Source organism: Spea bombifrons, chromosome 1, assembly GCF_027358695.1.
Source record: "Spea bombifrons isolate aSpeBom1 chromosome 1, aSpeBom1.2.pri, whole genome shotgun sequence".
NCBI lineage: Eukaryota > Metazoa > Chordata > Amphibia > Anura > Pelobatidae > Spea > Spea bombifrons.
The window spans coordinates 159,069,509-159,078,309 of record NC_071087.1 but is presented as its reverse complement, the minus strand read 5'-3'; the positions used below and the strand labels follow the sequence as shown (position 1 = coordinate 159,078,309).

The following is an 8,801-nucleotide window of genomic DNA, read 5'->3' as shown; positions in this document are numbered from 1 at the left end:
TCATAAAAAACTTTATGAATAAAGTGTTACATTTACTTACATTTTGCAACACTAACATAAATGTAGCAAATGAAAAGATTTATTAAGAAGCAAATAAAGTGAGTAATTGCAATTGTCTCCTACATAAATAAGTGTTTTCCTTTTAAATTATACTGTATATCAGCAATAGTAGCTTATACATTGGACATTAAGCTTTATCTTAATTGTTTCATTTGTTTCTAGTAAAGTCCGGGTGACTATTTATCTATTTATAAGTTTATGATTTGAACTGTATACAATATACACAGTAATGCATCATGTCTGCTGTAAATGATTACTAATTTATTTAATCTCATGTATTTTGATATGCAAATAAGACAATGAACAATCAGATATTCTACACTTTAAACTATTTTCAATTTCCTAGATTTTACTTATTTTTCTTAAGTGATAAAACAGCTTTTGTTGATAACAATTTGACATTAATCCACAGAAATTTAACACCAAACTGTAAGATCTTATTTCTCGTGGTTTTTGTTCCTTATGGCTTAATTGTGGTAATAGATGTTACAGATTTGTGATGAATGATATTGTTGTAATTGATATATATATTGTTTGAAATCAAATCATTAGTGATTATCACTGATTAGTATGAATCACTTGAATGCAATAATTAGTTAATTGTATCGGCTGTTTGCAACTTCTGAGTAAGTGCCGTTTAAGGCAATTATGTGTATGTATTGCCCCTTTATTGCACATTAAGTATTTTTTTTACTGATCGTTGGAGTGTAAAGCCTATCTGTCAGTGGGAAGTGTATTATACATAATGTGTAAGTTATGCAGCATTAACCCCATAGGCAGCTTCAGGGATGAAATCCAGAATTTCTTAAACCCCCATAAGAGTGTGGAGAGCAGCCCTGACCTCCTCCTACTGCACAATCATTACATGAGAGTGACGGTGCAGCGGTAACCCCCCCCCCAATGATGCAATTGCAAATACATGATCAGTGCAATGAAGAGTTCTTCGGGGAGTTTACCTGGATTATCAATCTCATTAAAGACGGTCGTTAAATCTCTTTATACAATCTCTCAGCAACTCATAGAATAGGTCTTTAAATCCACCGGGACCTGGGGTTTTATTACGTTTTAACTCATCAATGCATCTAGAGTATTCCGCTTCTAATATTGGGACGTTTAAAACTTGGAGCTGTTTATCAGTTACTTTAGGTTGTATCCATGGTGTGCCATGAGATTGTACGTTTGTTCAAATTTTCTAAAAGCTAGACTAATTTTATCAGTGGTCATAGTTATTTTATCATTATAATTTTAGTGATGAACCTTTTTGCGTTATCCTTTTTTAAGTTTATATGTCATTAATTTATCGGCCTTATTCCCTTTCTTGTACCCATTCCATAATTGTATTAATTGTAATTATTAAATGTTAGATTATCAGTTTTTAGCAATTTCGTTAGATAATTCTGCGCCTGGGTTTTCTTTATTTTGTTTGTTTAATCTATATAGATATATAGGGAGATCTGGGAGATCAGATGTTTTTCTTCTCTCTATCGATAACGAGTTTTAGAATGTGGCCGCTTATCACCCTTATCACTTTTAAAATGCATCAAGTTACCGCCGACACCTCATTATATGGATCTGCTTGGAAATATAAATCAGTAGTTCTTGAAATACTGCCCTTTTGAAAAGCTGCCCTTCATTGGTTGATGCCAGAGGTGCGTCCTGCCAGCGACCAATAGAGTCGATTGTATTTAGCCTTTAGGTCCTGGCGCAGAAACTTGGCCTGGGGAGACCTGGTCTCCTGGCTCCAGGAGTTAAAGGTCCGTACGAGCGACTCTATTGGTCGGCTGAAACCTATATATCGTTCCGAGCGATTTCAGTAATCGTTAACAGACAGTATAATGTGTACTATTCATCAGAGTAAGCGGAACAACATCTTTAAATGTAACATGACTTATTTTAGGTTCACATTTATGTCAGGTGTTATAAAAAATCCAATTTATTGTATAAGCCAATGTTAACCTTTTTCACGATGCAAAGTGAAAATATATATTGCAGTGAGGTGAGGCTTGGTTTATCCCCAGATACCCATAGAGGGAGCCAATCATTTAGTCAAAAGTGTTTGAAAAAGCAAGGCTGTAGTGTGAGGTCTCGCTGAATGGGTGCACCATGTATGTAAATTGAAAGAGAATCACCTATGATGTTTATTACAGCAGAGGGAAGATGTATAAGTGTGACTGATATCATTTTGGTACATTGTGTATCTGTATGAAATCATTAGCACCAGGAAGGTATCTTTACATCATCATTATATATATTGCACCTCTTACCCAAGTTTTGTCTAAAGGCTGTGCAATCACTTTCAAGGGTTCCATGTATAAAGTAGATATAGAGGCAAAGGTGATAATTGTTAACCTTATTTGCATGTGCCTACCCAGAAGATTTCTGAGGGAAAAATAAGCCTTGGATTCACCTAATCCATTAAAATCTGGTGGGTTTAAAAAACAAAATAGCTAATATTAAGTATATAACCGGTATCAGTGGAATTTTGGCATGATATTTTGAACTTATTGACAGCGGTGGTTGCATGCTGAACAAATTCCATTCAGCCCACCCCAGATGTTAGGTTTGGCCTCCGAGAAGATGTTTGGCATGGTGACATGGTCTAATTGCAGTATTTTGGTCAACTTAATAATAAATCGCTATTATTATCCCTGCATTAGTATCACCATAAATAGCAGGGATTGCCCCTTATAATACTGGAATATATAGACTATATTGCCTTTCTCACCGATTGATGCTATATTCATATATTTAGTAAAATAGTATGAATCATTTATTAAAAACTATAGAATACAAAGAAGGTTTATGTAAATGCTTACAAAATTAAATTGACAATATACCATCATAATCTAACACACACGTCGGGCATATATATATATATATATATATATATGGCACACATTATAAGGTGTAAATTGCAGCTCAGAAACGGTTATTTATTTATTTTTTTTACATTTATAATGCTGAGTTTGTAACTGGAAATGGCAACAAAGAAACCCAAAAACGATACACAAACATATAGTTCTGTAAAACAGGCAACCCAGTATATGTCGCCAGCTGCTTCCTGACACTTGCTATCCAGCAAAGCTATATCGTGTTTAGGATTTTTCGCACAGGTTATGTTGTAATGGCAGAGAAGTTCAGATGCATCTCCAGATTACTACCTCATATCCTTCTCAACAACCAGAAGACAGCGTGGACCTCTGTACAGCCGAACATTCATGCAGATATCTGCTGAGAAGTTTTAATTACATTATAAATATATATATATATATATATATGTTCTTTTAAATTGTGTGAGGGGCAAACGAATAGGATTAGTGGAACGAAGAACCAAAGACCCAGAGAGGGTCCATTCGGTCTGAGGTGTGCCATGACCGACGTACCAGGTAGGCCTATAGAGGGCAAAAAGAAGACACAGTTAGTCGTACCATAACATGACAATATGAATGACCAAGCTTATAGCGCGAGTGACGTGAGGGCATTACGCATTCCCGAGATTGGTTGTGAGATATAAAGAAGGAAACACAAGGAGTTTCATCTGCCTAGCCTTAATCACCTGGGCTGGAACTATTCTTAGACGCTGCCCCGATTATGCCAGTGGGTACGTAATAACCTAACATATCTGATAAACATGACTGACAACGGCTCCCTGGGGAAGGGCAAAAGAAGTCTGGCTTTCGGTTTCCCAGTCAAAAACCAACAACACGGCTCCCAGGACTGCAACTGGTAAGAAAAAACATAATTCGTGTACTTGGCCGGACTGATTCAATTTCGTATGACCGAAGGACAGAACGAAACGATCAGCAACAGAACACAAGTCCGAGACTTCAGAGATGACGAAGAACAAAGCGTAACGGCCAGTACCCCCGGTCGCATGAGCCAACAAAGGCTGATTTACCGTAGCAGTAAAATAAGGACTGCCACTGGGCACCCGGGAACATTGGTATGAAGAAACAGTGTACTTGGACCGAATTGATTCATTTCGTATGACAGAGTGACAGCTCGTAATGATCAGAAATGTGACACAAGTCGGAAATTCGAAGAACCGAAGCTGAATTAAGTACAGTAGCCAGCTCACCAAGCTGCCTGTATCCGCAAAAATTACATGGAAGCTTAAGCACTATACATGTACCAGGACTAAACAGGATGTCCATAACATTAGCAAAGCTCTTACTCGCCATCCATCGGTAAATTACTGGAGGACTTCACTGGCTTGACCTTGCAGACCTTTAATACTTTATATCTGGGTGAGAAGAAACCAGAGAGGTTCTTTAGAACTACAATATTGATGTAGACTTCTGTTAGGAAAAGCTTCATCACTAAATGAAAAAGGCTTAACTGTGATCACCGTGAACTAATAGCGGATAAGATCAGATTGTCAGCTCTGAGGGACAGTTTGCGTATAATTGTCAATGTGTGAAGAATATGAGTGGATGATGACAGTCGCCGAGCGAGACCAGAAGGCTCACACTGAATCCTCTCTCTAAACGTCCCACTCACTGGAGCTAGAGCAGCAGACATGTAACGGACTCACGGACGTGGAGCCTAAGAAGCAGACATGTAACGGACTCACGGATGCGGAGCCTGAGAAGCAGACACGTAACGGACGCGGAGAGGCAGACACATAACGGACACACGGACGCAGAGCCTGAGAAGCAGACACGTAACGGACTCACGGACACGGAGCCTGAGAAGCAGACATGTAACGGACACACGGACGCAGAGAGGCAGACACGTAACGGACTCACGGACACGGAGAAGCAGACACGTAACGGACTCACAGACGCAGAGAAGCAGACACGTAACGGACTCGTGGATGTGGAGCCTGAGAAACAGACACGTAACGGACACACGGACGCAGAGAGGCAGACACGTAACGGACTCACGGACACTGAGAAGCAGACACGTAACGGACTCACAGACGCAGAGAAGCAGACACGTAACGGACTCGTGGATGTGGAGCCTGAGAAACAGACACGTAACGGACACACGGACACGGAGAAGCAGACACGTAACGGACTCACGGACGCGGAGAAGCAGACACGTAACGGACTCGTGGATGTGGAGCCTGGGAAACAGACACGTAACGGACACGGAGAAGCAGACACGTAACGGACTGACGGACGCAGAGAAGCAGACACGTAACGGACTGACGGACGCAGAGAAGCAGACACGTAACGGACTGACGGACGCAGAGAAGCAGACACGTAACGGACTGACGGACGCAGAGAAGCAGACACGTAACGGACTGACGGACGCAGAGAAGCAGACACGTAACGGACTGACGGACGCAGAGAAGCAGACACGTAACGGACTCACGGACGCAGAGAAGCAGACACGTAACGGACTCACGGACGCAGACACGTAACGGACTCACGGACACAGAGAAGCAGACCTGAAAAAACAGACTCACGGGCGCGGAGAAGCAGACATGTAACGGACTCGGAGAAGCAGACATGTAACGGACTCAGACGTGGAGCCTGAGAAACAGCCAAGTAACGGACTCAGACGGAGAGCCTGAGAAGCAGTCATGTAACAGACTCAGACGTGGAGCATGTAACAGATTCATGGACATGCAGCGACAACCATGAGCTTATCCCCCCCCCCCCCCATTGACTCCGGCTTGAATACTGTACCCACAGAGGTGCATTTAAAGGAAAACTCATCAGCCGGAATGAGGAAATCGATGCCGAAGCTCGAATGGGAAATAAGGGCCAGGGGGCTTCTTGAGGTACAGCCATAATACCTGTAATGGAACCACATGCTAAACCCTAATCAGGAATTATGGGGAGGGATGAAAAACAGCAGCTTCTCTTAAAACCAGATTCCACACTAATAGGAGATAGACATTGCTTGGGAAATAATGCCTCGGGGCACATAGCTTTGGGAGGGCCCAAAAGCATCCATGCAAAAAGGACGTAGCATTGATAGACTAAAATGGCAACCAGTGGAGGCAGGGCCTGCAGGAGAGGAAGGGGGCAGGACTGCCAGTGCAAGCTGGGCTTCCAACATTGGCTAATCTCTCGTGAATTAAGGAGACTGATGCCACCCACTAGTGAGGTGAGCATGTCCCTCATTACACCCCGTCCACAAAACTAGATTGTGGCAGGCTGGATCTATGAGGAGGAGACAGGGGACTAGCAAACAGTAGGTAGAAAAATACTGCTATGCTGGCCTAGGCAGAGAAAGGAATGCATCACCTATCGTATACAGCAGTTGATTTAGCAACAGACTGAGCACGGAGGGAATGTGAGGCGGCAAAGTCTGACCCAGGAGCGTGTGAACAGCGGATGGAGGACGTCTCGACTTGATCGGATAGAAATGGCAAGTCTATGCAACGGAACCTGGACAGATACCCCGGACCTAAATCTGAACTAACTGAATATCTAACCGAGCTCCGCGCTGGAGCGGGATGAAACGTAGAGGGAGGCCTATTTAACTAACAGTGAGGCATGAAAACTAGCTCGTGGGGCGTAACCTCCAAGCGAGGAGGGGAGATTGCCTCGGGGGTGGGCGGGTGGGCCAACTGCCTAGTTCAATGAGGCCATCTATCTACCGAGGGACGTAACGAGGTCTAGCGAATATTGCCTCCTATCTGACTCACTAAACCTGACACTCTAAGGTTAGCAACCCCATGGAACATCTGTTTCTTCCAATTATTGGAAGAGGGGCCCGGTTGTAATGACGGGAACCGACCTGCCGGTAATCTAATTATAGAAAGGGAAACTGAACAGTGAGATAAAACAGAGTACCTCAATACTCACGTGACCTTGACATTAATCCTAAATAACACGCAGCACAGTGAAAACATAAAACCTACACGACTTATCACACGGGCAAGCTGTAATCGTGTACAGTAACGTGGAGAAAAAATACGGGCGGGGCAGTTGATACGTGGAACCGCTTCCCAGCAGAAGCGGTAGAAGCCAACAATGAGTATCTGAATTAGCAACAAAAGGAAATAACCGTACCTGACTAGACGACTAGTTAAGAAGACGTGTAACAGAAAGTACTTGAAGACCAAACGTGAGAAATACACCTAAAAACAGCCATGTGACCTGGGCACTTGTCCTAAGTAACAAGCACCCATAATGAATAAAAGGGGGGGGCCAGTGAGAGTTTGGGGGGGCCAGGCCAAGCACCTACTACCAGAAATACACAACAAATGTAACCTGCACACAGAGAATACATAAGAACATACAAGACTTATCTCATGGCCAAGCTGTATAATGTAGAGTTAATTCGAGGAGGACTGGTTGATACGTGGAGCAGCCTGCCAGCAGAAGCGGCCGAGGGCAACATATAGTTCCTCAATTGCAATAACAATTGATGGAGGAAATAACAGAACATGAGGTGGCTGTCCCATCTGTAACTGCTTTGAAAGCGACCAAAGCAACAAATATATATATACATACACACACAAATCATGTGACCAGCCTAAATAACATGCACTAATAGTGAACAAAGGGTTAATGAAAAAAGTGGTTAACTGGCAACCCTTATTGACTCTAGCAACAGAAATTCCTCAAGCAGGGGCAGTTGATACATGGAACAGTCTCCCAGCAGAAGAGGTAAGAGACCAACAGTGTAAACTAGTGAATGCAGCTTGTACGCTGATTGTTATCCACAAATTGTGTGTACATGAATTAATTGGAGTTAAGTATAATTTGAAAGTACTCCAACAACAACCAATGTAATTGACCAGCTGTAGCATACAATGAGTAACTCCAAGAACGATAAAGCGAGGGACTGTAAATACGCTTGGATAAGGAAACGAACCTCCGTAAACGTGCTGACATAGAAACATGAGCTGAACAGTATAAAAGCATGACGGCAAGAGAGCGTGCGTAATGATGTGTAGTGCACGACTAGAGGTATCAACAGGTATCGGTAGTAAAAGGGTTAACAGACTTAGTACCGTTTGAGTGTGATAGGGCGCACCTGAGTGGCCATGCATACATATAAACAATCCAAATCAAGAGAAGTACCCAGCATAGCTCCAGTGAACTGCTACCTTTAACACAGATGTTTTAATCAGGCACTGTAGTAAAAGAAACATAAAGAGATTACGAAGAAAGTGAAAACAGGCTTGGGAAGGTTTAGGATCGATTACCAGCACCTGTGCAGTGCCCTGCATCCACAAAACAGTCTGTAAACAACAAAAACCCCACGTAGACCCCGTAAATGAGTTAATAAACGACCGAGCAAGCCACGAGAAAATAAGTATAACCGGAAGGGGGGTGCCCCCTCTCGAATAACCCTGGAAAACCTGATTCGCCGGAGTCATTTGGCTCCTGAAACACAGACATGCCACACTGCCAACACTAGCCCAAAACTGCAATGTTCCTTCCTGAAGTTCCGTGACATCACTTCCTGTATAGCATCAGCCAACGTTAGGAGCTGTAACGTAGCTGTGGAAGGGAGAGGCGTTGGTTAAATAACCATAGCCCCTCCCACAACTACAGGCTAATTTACATCAGCCTTCACATTTAGTCAACATTCTGGTGCCTAAAAACTCACCTCTGGGAGCAGATTTTTAAAAATTACATTACGCAAATGATTTTAACCTGTAAATAAAAGGGGTGTTTTACTAAAGTGAGGGCTCCAGCTCAGGGCTCAGCAGGCAGCTCCCTATCTTCCCTGCTTTAGACAGAGGCTGTCACCTTGCCAGCGAGGCAGCCTTAAATGTTGTAAATGTATATATTTTCAAAAGCCATTAACAGGGAAGGCTCTTTAGCAGA

At 42.7% G+C, this 8,801-nt stretch overlaps 1 long non-coding RNA gene across 1 annotated transcript; it reads right to left on the bottom strand.

Moving 5' to 3' along the window:
* Nucleotides 1-3,339: 3,339 nt before the first annotated feature.
* Nucleotides 3,340-8,422, bottom strand: LOC128475947 (uncharacterized). Its single transcript, XR_008346990.1, has 2 exons — nt 8,330-8,422; nt 3,340-3,452 (listed from the first exon to the last, which is right to left on the bottom strand). It is a non-coding gene; the product is annotated as an uncharacterized LOC128475947 (long non-coding RNA).
* Between the last annotated feature and the right edge of the window lie 379 nt (nt 8,423-8,801).